The sequence below is a fragment of the Macrobrachium rosenbergii genome, chromosome 37 (assembly GCF_040412425.1).
Source record: "Macrobrachium rosenbergii isolate ZJJX-2024 chromosome 37, ASM4041242v1, whole genome shotgun sequence".
Lineage (NCBI taxonomy): Eukaryota > Metazoa > Arthropoda > Malacostraca > Decapoda > Palaemonidae > Macrobrachium > Macrobrachium rosenbergii.
Window position 1 is genome coordinate 790,679 of NC_089777.1, and position 14,107 is coordinate 804,785.

The following is a 14,107-nucleotide window of genomic DNA, read 5'->3' on the forward strand; positions in this document are numbered from 1 at the left end:
CTGATTCCAGCATGTGTCGGCTCAAATCCCACTCTCTGCCTGAAGGAAGAGAAAGAAGGATGACGAGGAAGGAGGAGGAGGAGAGGCCAGTCACTCACGCAATCATTCTTACTTCCATAACCGAACACCTTAGGTGAGATGCTACCTGTCCTCTTAGAGGAGCCGGGTAAGCTACACAACTTGTTGAGCAGCCACCACAGGTCCCAAGGAAAAAGTGTCCAAGAACTTGTTAGCAATGTCCCGACGGTAGACTGATGTGAAGGTGGTCTGTCGAAACCACACCCCCACTTTCAGTACCTGAAGAACCGACAGATTCTTCCGGAGTGCGGGGGTTGGACCAACGCCCCTGACTTTGTGAGCTCTCAGGCAGAAGGTACCAGTGTTGTCTTCACCAGCTGCAGCATACGCTCTCCTGATTGTTTCACGAAGCCAGAAAGAAATTGTGTTCTTAGACACTTCTTTCTTGGGCAAGCCAGTACTAATGAAGAGTCATCGACGCTCAGGCCGGAGACATAGAGTTATCTTCAGATAGCACCGCAGCACTTTAGAGAGAGAGAGAGAGAGAGAGAGAGAGAGAGAGAGAGAGAGAGAGAGAGAGAGAGAGAGAGAGAGAGAGAGAGAGAGAGAGAGAGAGAGAGAGAGAGAGAGAGAGAGAGTGTAATGGTCGTTGGTGAGTGCTTGGTTGTTGGAAGAGGGATGAGGTCGTTAGTTTGTTTACGGCGCTGTCTGTCTGTGGAATATGTGAAGGATTTTTCGGTTTTTAGAGTGAGTCTTGAGTCAGAGCTAGTGCTGGTCTGTCGTTTGGTTTTGGACAGTTTTTTGTGTGCTTTTTGAGAGTTGTTGGTTTTTCCTTGTTAGTGTACTGTTCTTGTTGTGTATATAATTCTATCTTCTTTTTTATGTTCCCTTGTTTTGTTTGTGTGGTTTTGGGTGCTGTGTGGGCGACCGTGGACGCCTTACTCCATCTTCCAGCAACCGAGGATCAGGGTGAGTGTTGTGTACTGTTTTTTGTGGTTTGAAATTCCGCCACGTAATATTTGGCGCCCAACGTGGGGCAGCTGGTATTGAGATTGGTGGCTGGTAGTGTGACTGAAGAGAAGGATGGAAGAGGAACTGGTGAGGTTGAGGAGAATACGTGGTTGAGGGGTGAGAATGAGAGATTGAGGAGTCAGTTGGAGGAGATGGGGGGAATGCTAAGAAGTCCAAAAGAAGAAATGAAAGGGGAGATGAAAGAGTCAGAAGAGAGAATGGAAGACAGGATGGATAAAAGTTGGAGGGAATGATGAAAAGTGTGGAAGAAATGGTGAAAGGTATGTTCGAGGGTGTTTTTGGAGAAGGGGCTGTTGGAGGCAGGTCCTCTGGAACGTGTGAAGGGGCAAGAGAGAAAGAAAAGGAGGAAGAAGTGAATGGAAGCGTGAGTGATGAAAGTGATGGGGAAATAGGAAGTAAGAAACGAGAGAATGAGAGGCAGGGTAAGGAAAAGGGAAATGAAAAGCAAGGGAGGGAACAGAGGGAAAGTAAGGATAAGTCAGGGGAAGAAAAAGGAAGAAGGGAAAGGGAAAGGAAACTGGTAAGAAGGGTAAGGAAGTGGGAAAGGCAGGAAAGGAGGGAGAGGGTGAAGGCAGTAGTGATAGTGAGGTGGATGGAGGTGAGTGGATAAAAGTGGATAAAAAGAGGGGGAAGAAGAGTGTAATGAGTAAGATGAATGTAAGTGCGAAGTGGACTCTTTGTATTCGGAAGAGGGTATGAAAGGACAGAGTGAAAGTAGCGAAAGTGAGAGTGAAAGTGAGAAAGAAGTGAGAAAGGCTATGTATGTGAGGGAGGTACCCCGGTGTGAAAGGTATAATGAGTATGGAAGTAGGGATGTGCATGATTTCTTTAGGGAGTATGAAAGGTTTTGTCAGGATAAGTATGGGGAAAGTAAGAGAGTGTGGGCACGAGAATTAGGAGAATATTTGACTGGGTTTTTGCTTGATATGTATAGGGTTATTATGAGTGTGGGAGATGTTGAGTATAACAAGGTGAAAGCTAGACTAGTTGAGCAAGCGAGGCGTATGAAAGCGAGTGTTAAGTATAAGAGGAAGAATGAATTTGATGAGGCAAGAATGAAAGCTGGGAAACCTTGTCACTGTATGCTTGTAGGCTGGAGATGTTGGCAAGGAAAGAAGTTTGGGGATGATGGGATAGATGAATGTAAGGAGTTAGTACGGAAGTTGTTAGGGACAGTGCCAGATGGAGTTAGAGAATTTGTGAACTTGAAGTGGAAGGAGAAGAAAAGATGGATGAATGAAAGGTTGACTTGGGGAGAAATTTTGGAAATTGTAGAAGATTATGAGCTTGACAGGGTTATAAAAGAGAGCAGAGGTGTAAGTGTAAGGGCTGGGGTAGATGAGAGAGTACCAGAGTTTGGAAGCTTTAGGGATGCAGTGTTGAGGGGCACAATGAGAATGGCCGATAGTGTAATAGATAGGAGTGTAAGAGCAAGTAATGTGGAGGTGCCAGTGAGGATGAATGATGGGTTTGTAAGGGAACAACGGGTTGGACGGGTTAGGGATAGTAGTGTACAAAGGGAAGGTCGGTGAGTGGAAGTCGAGTGAAGTGTTTTAGATGTGGAAAGGAAGGACATACAAAGAATGAGTGTAGGTGGGCTTTAGGAGCGTGTTTGGTGTGGGCAATCGGGACATTTGGTAAGGGAGTGTACGAAAGATAGGGGTTAAATGCTACAGGTGCAGACAGGTGGGTCATATTGCTAATGGTTGTAGGGGTATTCGAGTGAATGTAATATGTGGCAACTGTGGTAAGAATGGGCATTATCGAGAATGTGTTCAGAACCGAGAGCGAAGTGTGTCGAATGTGGAATGGAAGGGCATGTATCAAGTGTATGTAGACGAAAGAGGGTGACTGTGACAGCGAATTCGGGAAACTGAGTGTGAAGGGGTTCAAATGGGTGGATCCTCCAGGGTGCAAGCGGTGCGTGTGATGCATGTACGTGAGGGGTTGTTGCATGAGGATCAGCAATTTGTTTTGATAGAGTATGGTAGGAAATGTAAGAAAGGGAAGAACGTAAGTAAACTGAATGGTCGTAAGTTGTGTGATAGGGGTGTGAGTGCCAAAGTGAAAATGAGTGATAAAGCGTGTAATACGGATGAATGGGATGGTATGAATAGAACGTATAGCATATGTGGGTTTGATATAACTGAGTTGACTGAACGTGTAGGGGTAAGTGAACGGTTGGAGGTGAGCGAAAGTGTAAGAGTAAGAGAGCGTAGCAGTGATAGACGAGTGATTGAAAGCATGAATGAATCGTTGCAAGAATTGGAAAGGTCAATGAGCGAATGGGATGGGTTAGTTGAAGAATTGTTGGAGGTATTTGGGAACGAGTTAGAGGGTATAGATGAGATTGTGGATGAAATTGAGAGTGGTAATAGTGAAGAAGATAGCGTGAATCTGAGAGGGAGTGGAGGAGAAAATGTAAATCTGAATGTTGCTGGAAGAGAGAGCGAGTCTGAGAGAATGATTGCGTGCCCGCGAACGCGTTCTAGAGGACCTGCTAGTGAGCATCCATGGGTGTTACGTGAAGGCGATTTGAATGCAGTGTGAAAGGTGTTGGTTGGGAAATGCTAAAAGGGGGAGAATTATAGAGGATGAATAAATTTGTTTGTATTTAGCATTTCCCATTTTGTGAGAGAGAGAGAGAGAGAGAGAGAGAGAGAGAGAGAGAGAGAGAGAGAGAGAGAGAGAGAGAGAGAGAGAGAGAGAGAGAGAGAGAGAGAGAGAGAGAGAGAGAGAGAGAGAGAGAGAGAGAGAGAGAGAGAGAGAGTAATGGTCGTTGTTGAGTGCTTCGTGTTTGTTGGAAGAGGGATGAGGTCGTTAGTTTGTTTACGGCGCTGTCTGTCTGTGGAATATGTGAAGGATTTTTCGGTTTTAGAGTGAGTCTTGAGTCAGAGCTAGTGCTGGTCTGTCATTTGGTTTTGGACAGTTTTTGTGTGCTTTTTGAGAGTTGTTGGTTTTCCTGTTAGTGTACTGTTCTTGTTGTGTATATAATTCTATCTTCTTTTTTATGTTCCCTTGTTTTGTTTGTGTGGTTTTGGGTGCTGTGTGGGCTACCGTGGGCGCCTTACTCCATCTTCCAGCAACCGAGGATCAGGGTGAGTGTTGTGTACTGTTTTTTGTGGTTTGAAATTCCGCCACAGGGACAGACGGGTTCTGAGTTTTTGCAATGAAATCCGGGAAGAAATCGAGCATAACTGATTCCCATCCCCTCAAGTGTTTAACATCAAAGGAAAGTCTGTGAAGTTCCCCTACTCTCTTCGCCAATGCCAGGGCAAGCAGATAGATGGTCTTGAGGGTCAGATCCTGTCTGACGACTCTTGTAAAGGCTCAGAGTCCCGGGTTCCGTCTGACGACTCTTCGTCGAAAATCGCAAAAATCATAAGAAAACCTAATTTGCTCTGGGTGCATTGAAAACGATTAAACTGGCTCAAAAAAACCTTCAAATTATGATTATTCAAAACGGATCGGCGTCTGAGAGTCACATCCCATACGATGAATCGTTTGAAAAGCTTACAAGGGGTCTGAATTTGGTCCCTCAAAACGAGGGGGGAGGTCAAGACAAGACCTTTTGAAACTTCTCATCAGTAGTGAAATCTCCAAAGAGGAGGAGATGTCTACACCTTTCAGGCACAAGACTATAGACCAAGTGCAGCCCTACAGCCTTTTACAGCTGGAACGGAGAGAAGCTTCTCTCAGCGAAGGAAGATGAAGAAGTCTGCAGCCTGCTGAAGAGTGGCTCCGACCAGAGAGAGACCCTGTCTATGACACCAACCACAGAAGACGGCCCATTTTCCCTGGTATACCACTGCAGAGGACTGTCTGAGATATCGAGCCATCTCTGTTGCTGCACCGCATGAAAAATCTCTTGCTTGCAGGAGATGCTGGATAGTCTCCAGTTGTGAAGACACAGGAACTGCACTGCCTGATGGTACCGCTCCACGTGGGGTTGACACAGAAGGTTGGGCCAGGGAGGAATCTCTCTTGGTGCCTCGGACAGCAGAGCTAGCAGGTCGGGATACCAAAAGGCCTGTGGCCATCTGGGAGCCACCTGAATCATCCTGAGATTTGGGGTGATCACCAGTCTCCTAATCACCTTGCAAATCAGACAACACAGAGGGAATGTGTACACGCTGAAGTTGTCCCACGGGTGTTGGAACACGTCCTCCGCAGAGGCCCATGGGTTCGGCATGATGGAGCAGAAGACTGGAAGTTTTCTGTTGTGTTGGGTGGCGAACTGATCAGTGGTAGGAAGCCCCACAGATCAAGCAACCTCTCCATGATGTCAGAGTGAAGGGACCTTTGTCCCTATCACTTGAGTCTGGCAGCTGAGCTTGTCTGCCACTACATTCCTCTTGCCTGGAATTTACCTGGCTGACAGTTCTACTGAGCGAGCTATTGCCCACTCGTGCACCTGCAATGTCAACTGATGTAGCGGGAGGGAAACAAGACACCCTGCTTGTTGACATGTCACTACTGCGGTGTTGTTGCTCATCAACACCACCAAGTGTCCCATCACTTGATCCTGAAACTCTTGGAGGGTTAGGAAAGCCACCTTGAGTTCCAGGATGTTGATGTGAAGGTGCCTGTCATCTCGGTTCCACACTCCCAAAGTCAGTAACTCCTCTAGGTGTGCGCCCCTCCCTCGATCAATGCATCTGAGAACAGAAGCATGTCAGAAAGGGGAGTATGCAAGGATACTCCTATTAAGAGGTTCCTGTCGTCCATCCACAAGTGCTAATCCTGACTCACTTCCTCTGAGAGAGGGATGGGAAGGGATTGAGGGTCTTGAAACTGGGACCAGTACTCCTTTGTTTGCCACTGGAGAGAAAGAAAGTGAAGCCACCCATGAGGTGACCGACGATGACTTGCCACTGTCGAGCTGGCTGCTCCCGCAAGACAGGAACAGGTGTGCTGCCTTCCTGAACCTGCTGATACGAGAGTCCGAGGGAAAGACACTTGCTGCTACCATATCTATCAGCATGCCCAGGAACTTTATCATCTGCCTGGGAATGAGATCGGCTGTAGCAGAACTTGAGAAGCCAATCCCTGTCCTGTAGCAACTGCGAGCGGGAGCTCACCATGATGAGCCAGTCATCAAGATACCTGAAAAGATGTATCCCTTGCAAATGGGCCCAAGCTGACACAAGGGTGAACACTTGCGGTGAACACCTGGGGAGTGGTCGAAAGCCAGAAACACAGTACAGGCAGTCCCCAGTTATCGGCGGGGGTTCCATTCTGACGGCATGACGATAAGCGAAAATTGCCGATAACCGAAAATTGGCGATTTTCAGCACTTACCGGCTCCGATAACCGGGTATCGGTGCCTCTGTTAGGTATGTATCGGCCCCAATACCCAATTATTGGCGCTGGTAAGCAGAAATTGGCGCATATCGATGCTGAAAATCGCTGATTTTCATCGCTATACAAGCACCGTAAAACCAGATCGCCAATAACTGGGGACTGCCTGTACCCTGAACTGGAACACTGCTTCCCTGAGGATAAAGAAAGGTACAGTACTTGCGAGAGGGTGGATGGATGGGTATTTGGAAATACGCATCCTTCAAGTCCACAGTAAACATGAAGTCGTTCTCCCTGATGGAGTTGAACACTGAGCGTGCTGTTTCCATTGTGAGCCGCATCTGGCAAACGAATCGGTTCTAGGGAGAGAGGTCTATGACCAGTCTCCAACCCCCTGTGATTTTCTCTATGAGAAAGATGTGGCTGTAAAAGCCTGGGAACTGATCCGACATGACTTCTACAGCACTCTTCTTCAGCATCACTTGCACCTCCTCCTTGAGTGCGAGGTCCTTTGGCAAGCCGGGAACATAGGTGAGGAGACAGACTGGGTTGTTGTTGAGAGGTGGCCGAGACTCAAAGGGAAGTAGATATCCCTCCCAAAGGACATCCACTACCCAGATCTCAGGCCCATGTCGCTGCCATGTTGCCCAATGGCTCGACAGGCACCCCCACCAATGGCAGCAGCTGGAGGGGAACACCACCCCTAACATCCTCCCTTCTTCTTTCCTTTGCCCGACTGGAAAGAGGGTTGAAAGGGACGCAACTGCATGCTTTTCTTGGCAGAGGAAAAAGATGGCTGGGTATTCCCACGAGCGCCTTTTGAATCCTGGGTCTTCTTAGGGGCTCAGGAAGTGCTAGCCTGACCCAAGGGTCAGGCTGCAGTGGCACGCAAAGACCTGGAGGTCTTGGCCACTGCCTGGTGGACAAGGCGGTCGTTGTCTTCAGCTTATCTCCTGTCCCTGGGGAAGAGAGAGGCAGAACCCAGCAATGGTCCATTCCTAAGGGTCAATGTCGACTTGGAACCTACAGACCTGGAGATCTGATTCAGGACAGCGTCCCTCCTCTTCAGCACCAGGTTTGCCCACAGGTTTGCCGTCTTGTGGGCTAGGTAGACGATAGCCCTACCTCCAGACTGGCAGAGTCTTCCGAACATGGAGTCCTCTCCAGGGATTATTGCACCCAAGGAGGTGCCTTGGAAACTGTGAAAGATCACAGATCCAACTAGGAGACTGCCTGGAGAACCACCATAGTAGTGGCCTCCAGGTTCTCTGCCTCTTGCTGTGAGAGGGATACCCCTTCTGCAGCAAGGTGCTGCAGTGAGAGACCCGGGCCTAGATGAACCAGGTCCAGGTCAACCTGCTTAGTCAGCAAAGACCCCTCCAAGGGCATGTAGAAACGCTTCTGTTGAGGCAGAGGAGGGGGAAGGAGCTTGTCTGAGTGGTTCGACCAAAGCGAATTCTCTTGCCCAGAGACAAGGTTATTCACCTGGTCGAGTACCCCCTCGGCAAGTGAGGACCACAGCAGCCCTACCGAAGTCTTGGGTTCCTTCTTGGGAGCCCAAAATTTAAACCCATCACAAAATTAAATTAATTTAGTAAAGAACCAGATATACAAAAATCGACCAACATATCACCACTAGAGATTCATTACAAATCATTTTACAACGTAAAAGAGCAATAAAATCTAACTCTCCTTGTTTTGGGACCTCAAAACATGGCCGAGCACTCGAAGCAGTGCTGGCAGGAAGTGACGAAACACCTACATGATACAGCACTTTCTCTTGACCTGTGCTTGAACCAGACTGGGGAGCAGTCTTGCCAGTGCTGGATTGGGGTGCCCAAGATTCTGCAGAATCCAGAGCACTCAGAGTGACTTGGCTCGGTTGAGCACCCAATACAGTCCTCCCTTGCCATATTGCAGTTCACTCATTGCGGTCTCACTGCCGTCTGGTCCACCCTCGCCGGAGTCACTTGAGTCAGGAAGTGGGCGGAAATCATCCCTGGTACTTTTGCGAAGGCTGTCATGGCCACCGTGGGCGTGGAAGAGGTTGCAACAGCATGCATCACCAACGGATAACGTCTCAGGTGCTCCAGGATACCCTGCACCAAAGGATTAGATGATTCGTGGGTTTGCATTGTAAAACAATCTCAAATACACACACCCACAAACAACCAAAAAACAAGAAAGATCCCACCAGGAAAAACATCGTAATGGTGATCAGGGCAGAGAGCGAGCACACACCTCTGCATAGCACTACGGCTTACAGCAAATTGGAATGTTTATATCCGGGCTGGTGGGACTCCCACTTACTAACCACCTTGTTTGAAAGGTTAATGGCCATTTCATTTGAAAGTTTAATGGCCATTTCCAGCTTCACTGAAAGTAATTCCCAATGTAAAGGACTGAGGGTTTGTATAGCATGTAGGAACAAACAAGAAATGTCATACTTCAGAATTAAGTGTTTTAGCTTTAGCTGTATTTCTCTTTTCTTAAACTTTGGAATTTCTTATTGTTAGCAGTATCAGTGTAATAAAGGAATATGTCAAATTCAACATATTTAATTTATTACTACAAGCATTACAAACCTAGGGTCTTTACATAAGGATATTGCTTGCAGCCCAAGCTGGGAATGACTGTTTAATGTTTAAACAAAGTAGTTAACTGCCGATGTTAGGGATGGGAGCCCCGGCCACACATCGATATGCACTCGTTTTCGGTGGCTGTCCAGTGTAGACATCTCTGCCCAACTGACCGTTTGACCTTTCCATACTTTTGTTTGATTGGGATATTGATATACGAGTGTTTGCTGTTGTTTTGCTTATATTAACATATGCAAACCCAGGACTTATCTGAGCCTAAGGAGAGTAAGCCATGTGTCATGAGGCACTGTCCTGGTACTGACAAACCCTGCAATCACTTCCTTTCCTCTCTTGAGATGGATCCTCACTTTGTGCAGAAGACATGCATGTAATCAATCCAGCCCTTGTTCCGAGTGTCGTGTTTGGCCATCTGAACAATGGGTGCAATTTACCCAGAAAAGGAAGAGAGAGAATAATGCTTTCTTGTTGTCTTTGGCTTGCAATACACCTCCGGTGACACAGAGGGTTTTCCCTGGATTCTTCCTGCCTCCTTTTGTTACCAAGCAGTCTCTCATTCACTGTCTCCTACTGCTTTGTCGGTAGAGTCGGGGAGGGGTCAGTGGCTCAGTATGACTCTCCGCTGGCAGTCTCCGTTCGCTGGGGTGGGGAAATTTCTCCGTTGGATCAAAGGGAGAGTGCCCCCGACTTGTCTTGCAGGAGTGGTGGATACAAGGGGCTTAGGCAGTTATGGCCCTCCCCAGGCCTCCCAGGGGAGCCTTCCAAGGAGGGCTTGATCTCACACTTGAGGGCTTCTTGTGCCCCTCCAGTGGCTGCTGCTTCCATGACCGTAACTACGGCTATGGTCACAATGTCTCCCAGGTCTAGGAGCACCACAATGGTGATGGTTCCTACAATCCTGTCTCCTGTAGTGTGCCCCAAGTGCTCCTTCCGACTTCCTCCCCTTGGGGGATGTCCTTCTCCACTCCATTCAAAAAGGCCTGCTGTGACCGTAAGAGAGGTCAAAGAAGAGTTGCAAGTTTTCCTCATCATCATCGTCATGTGACTCCACCTCCTCCCCTTCTTCCAAAGCTAGCAAGCAGAGGAGGAAGAAGAGGGCTGCCTCTCCCAGCCGTAAGTAGGCCCGTAGGGCTTCTAACTGTGTGAGTTCGATGTGGTATCCTTATCACTAAAGGTTGGGGATGAAGGAAACACCGAGATATTAAAAGTAGGTTCTTAATGTCTAGTGGAGTTAACAAATTCACAGAGGTGCAAATTATGTGCTTACAAGGGAGACAGAGCAGTCCCGTACTGATGAAACATTACTGCCAGACAGACATGGTACATATTGGAATGACACACATAATACATTAGGGAGGTATATAAATGGACATGAAATATAAAAGAATGTAAGACATAGATATGAAGGTTCATATATCATACTGAATATGTCTTCCATGTACCTATTCCTCCCTCCCCCTCATGCTCGTAGTATACTCTCAAGCGGACTCTTTTTCTGCAAGCCTTTGAGAATGACGTGGGGACATTGGGGGAATATCAACTAAGGACTGTTTTCCCTGGTCCAAGCAAGGGACCACAGGGGAAAGAGGGGATGGGTCAACACTAGGTGGCGGCACTGGGCAAAGAAAACAATGGTTTCGCCACCATACACGACCGCTAGGGAGACGAATTTCATAATCCCTTGACCTGACGAAACTCATGACTACCCCGACTTTGTCCCAGCGGTGAGATGTCGGGTCTTGGATCCGAACATGCTGTCCAATAGTCAACCTGGGAAGGGGGCAGGCATGCTGATTGTACCAGGTCTTAACCTGCCCAGCACAGGCGGCAGCACAACGGTCACAGTCCTCAGTCTTGACCAGCCACTCCTTTGAAAAGGACTTTGGGTGTGCAGGGGTGCATGACCTAAGAGGTCTGCCACACATGTCTGGGCAAGGGAGCGGCCTGTGAAATTGGGATTATTCCGGAGCTCTAAGAGACCTTGATCAAATTCTTCACAATCAGTGTTGCTGGAGGGTACTGTTGCCAGATAAGATGCTTGATTGATTTCAAGGCGGCTTCAGCATGACCGTTTGATATGGGGAGGTAACCACATATCGAACTCCCCAACGCTCCACGAAGTCCCGGAACTCGTTGCTGGTGAACTGCGGTCCTCCATCAGTCCTGAGGTGGGAGGGACACCAACTTCCCAAAAGTAGTGACAGAGGATCCTGATTGTATTAGAAGCAGTATTATCACCTTTGCATGGGACAGCAACAGGCCATCTTGAGAGTCGGTCAACTATGACAAGGAAAGCTTTTCCTGCAACAATAAGGAAATCTGCTGAAACAGACTCAAAGGGCTTTGTGGGGTTGTCATCACTCATCAATGGTTCCTGATGCTGGGTTGGCTGCAATACCTGGCATGACTTACAATCTCCAATTGTGTTGACAATGTCCAAGTTGATACCAGGCCAGAAGACAGCCTGTCTTGCCCAGCGCTTAGTAGATTCCACACCCCTATGGCTGTCATGTAGGCGAGACAAGGTGCGGCAGCGGAGGGCGGCAGGAACTATAACTCTTGCTCCATACAGGACTAGGTCACCATCAGCATAGAGCTCATCCCGTATCTTCCATTATGGGAGTAAGGAGTTATGCAGATCATACCTATTGGAAGGAAATCCTGAGATGACATAGTCGAGTAGGCAAGTGTGGACAGGGTCTGCTCTTGCTGCATCTCATAGATCCTGAAGGGTTCTGTCGGCATCTTGAGCTGGAGACTCTCCTGAAGAGGTGACAGTGTACATAGCCATGACTGTTTGGAGATGGGTGGCAGAAGGGGCATCTGCAATTTTGTCCTCTGGTGCGGGGTGGCTGACTGGGGCCTGAGGCAAGGCATCAGGAATGTTCAGAGACTTGCCAACATGCCACACAGCTGTGAATAAGTAGGGCGTAATTTCCTCCTTCAGATGCTGGAGGTGAGGATTCTCGAAGGCGCCTACCAAGTAACGATTCAGGATAGGTATGAGGGGACGGTGATCCGTCATCAGAGAAAAGTTCTGTAGGCCAGCGAGATACAGCCTACATTTTGACATCGACCAGACCACAGCCAGCATCTCAAGCTCAATAGTGGCATAGCGTGTCTCAGTGTCAGTAAGGAATCGAGACCCACATTGAACTAAACGTAGGCGTCCACTACCATGGTCCTGCAGAAGGGAATATCCAATAGCGTTAAGGCATGAGGCATCTGTCTGGAGGACAACAAGCAGGTCTGGGTCGAAAGCAGTGAGAACAGGTGGATGGAGGAGTGCCGACTTGATGTGTCGAAAGGCCTCATCATGATCAGGGGTCCACACAAATGTTCTCTTGGGGCTCATAAGAGGGAGTAGAGGCTGGGCTGTAGCGGCAATGTCAGGGGTGAACTCTGCCAATTGGCTGACCAGGCCCATGAATGACCTGAGGTCAGTCAGGTTAGCCGGAGTCGGGAAATCCCTGATAGTGCTGACTTTTTCTTGATCAGCCGAGATGCCCTCTCCTGAGAGCATGTAACTGCTGCAGAAGTTGATGGTGGGTGCAGCAACCACAAACTTATCTTTGTTGAGGGTAACCCTATCTTTGTTGAGGGTAACCCCAAACTTGCTGCACCTGGTGAGCATCTCGTGGACACAGTAAAGGTGTGACTGGTAATCCTCATCATGGAGAAGGATGTCATCAACAACCTTCACACAGTTCTTGACTCCTGGAAGAGCTATATCGCCTCGCAGACAGAATGCAACTCCAGTTGCTGCAAAGCCTATCAGTCCTCTGCAGTGTTTGAACTGACCATATCGCATAATAAAAGTAGTCAAATGTTGACCCTCTTCAGCCAGTTCCAATTGTCAATACCAACAGAGGGAACCAGCTCCACACTACGAATAGCGGTGAAGGGTGTGGGCAAAGGGTGGGCTGGGCGGGAAACTTGGCTGTTCAGCTTGGAGAAGTCGACGGTGATGCATACTCCTGTGGCATTTTTGGGTGACACCATTGTGAAGGGTCATCACCAGTCAGCTTGATAATTCCCTGGGCTACCATGGAGTCAAGCTCTTCCTTGACCTGGTCCCTGAAGGCGAGGGGAATCTGTCTTGGGGTGTGGATGGTGAAGGGCACAGCACCATCCTTGAGATGAATCCTCATGGGAGGGCCAACCATGGGCTTGAGAAGAGCTGACTTCAAGTCTTTTTTGGAAACCAATGCATCTGAAAATTCTCGGAGGGAATATTCCTTGGCAACCAAAGGCGACGCGGTGGCTGAGATAGGCAGCTCCTTGCATCTATTGACATGTCAGACTTCAGCAATGGGCTTAGGAAAATCTGGAGATATTATGGCCAACTCTTGACAATATGCATAAGACAGAAGTGGAGTCTGGACATTCTCGTGGACATGAATCCTAGCAGAACAATGGCAGGCGCCATTTTGGACCCACCCACAGTAAGCATTGTAGTCGGCGGAAGAGGTTGCAGGCTGCTCCTGGGGATGCCTAAATTCTCTAGGTGTTGCTGGCCAATAACGGTGACATCAGGACCTGTGTCTGGTAACATCTGTAAGTGAGAATTAATATCGCCATGTGACAGGAGGACACAGGTGAGTTGGGGTGTCTTGGGGGCTGTGGAAGAAGGGTATCCTAAATGACGACAGCTGTTCTGCCATGCACCTTGGGTCTTGATGGGCAGCACTGTTGCTTGGAGATCCATCCTGGCAGTTCTTCTTCTCTCTTAAACACTTATCAAAGTGTCCTATGCGGTGGCAAAGGTGGCACTGGGCTTTGCTGGCGTGACATTTAATTGTCCTGGACCAATGACCAAGGCAGGCAAAGCTTTTGCAAGTACTGTTGGTAGCAGGACATTCATTGGGGCCATGCTGTTGAGCACAGGACTGGCATAAAGTAGCTGGTGTCAAAGTTGGTTTTGAAGGTAGGTTGTTTCACTTGCCTTCTTCTTCTTACATTTTTTGTAGGCAGAAACGGCGCGCAACTGGTTAGGTGGGGCACGTATGGCAGAAGTTGCATTCTTAGCTGCTTCATATGACCGACAGGTCGTAACAACATCTTGTAATGAGGAGGCAGTGTCCAAGGAGATTATTTTCTGAAGTAGCTCTGCATCTTGAATGCCCATCAGAATTATCATTTTCAACTGGGTCTCCTCG